Here is a 1,450-nt window from a genome sequence, read left to right as displayed (position 1 = left end):
ACTGTGGCAGATGTAATGGTAAATATCAAGCTTTACACTTTACAGGAGTTCCTTGCAAAAAAGGCAGTTTCTGCACTTTGAGTGCAGGCTGAAGCATCCCTGTACATTTCTGTTATTTGCAGAAAGAGCAGCTGTAGCAGCACGTAGCCTTTATCTGCCATCTACCTCCAGAGCTTCTAACATGATAAATGTCACAGGCCTGTTGTGTTGACCTGGAGTGTGTACATCATGTGCAAGAGCAGCAGAGATGATTAGAGAACATGCAGAGAACACGACTCTGCTCTTCCCTTTGGTGTCTGATCATACGGCTGCTGTCTGAGCAGCCAGTCAGAGATGGTTAAGTATGACCTCCTCGGTGCTCGGTCAATAAAAAACAGAAGGTGACAGATTCACTCGCCTGCACTGGTATGAGGAGAGAGCCAGTTTGTGTCCTGGCTGACGGATTAAAACCGAGCAACACTGACATTTGGTGTGAAGCCAGATTAACTTTGCCTCCTTGAAGCCTCTCCAACAGCAACAGAGACTGAAATCCCCAGAATAGTCCTGTGGTCTCACTAATTGGCGAGCTGTGTGGACCCGGCTTTGATTAATCTTAAATCTTAATGAGTCCGTCCAAAGCTGCTGTGATATTCCGACTGAAGAGGTAAAACACACTTGCTATTCCGTCTTTTCATCCCACGGCTGGATGAGAGGAGACCTGGAACTTCGGCCTAGTGAACCCATCGAGAAATCAAAGAGAATACCAGAGATCCATTTAATAATTTATTTGCATATGATTATCGTAAAAATACTGAAAGAGAAATGCTTATTTTTGTTCTAGTTTTCTGGCATTTTTTTTTTTTACAATCTAATACACCTTTAATTGCACAGGAAAAAGTCTGCTCTAACAGACGCATGTTCTTATTTCATGGTGACATATAGTTTCAGATATGTAATGACCATCAAACTGTAAATTTCTTCATTTGTTTGCTCCGCAACAATAAACAAACAAGCATATAAACGAGGGTCATAAGGAGGCCAAAGTCAGGTCAGAGAGTTGTAAATGCTGAGCAGATTGGTTTAATACAAATATAGTATTATATACAGGCAGTTGTTTTTCTTAAATAGGAACTGCACTGACAGCCGGCGTGCCAAAGAAAACACACGTGAGAGGAGAAATGAACCAATGAGTGATTAGTTCTACATCAATGTTTGTAGGTCAGGTCAATATTAAGGTCATGAAGCTATCATCTGATCAGTGACCTTTTTAAATTCCAACTGATCTGCAACACATTTGGCAAAAGTCCAATATACAGCACAGCATGGCCGCCTCTTTGCTTTTCTTTTTTTTATAGAAAAGGAAAATGTCTGACAGCCATCTGAACAAACTCTTATTATTATTATTATTTTTAAAGGTAATTAGTCTGTCTGAGCAGAGCATTTCCTTCTGTATTCACTCATTCACGTCGGT

The sequence above is a fragment of the Parambassis ranga genome, chromosome 17 (assembly GCF_900634625.1).
Source record: "Parambassis ranga chromosome 17, fParRan2.1, whole genome shotgun sequence".
Classification (NCBI taxonomy): Eukaryota; Metazoa; Chordata; class Actinopteri; family Ambassidae; genus Parambassis; species Parambassis ranga.
Note: the sequence above shows the minus strand (reverse complement) of the source record.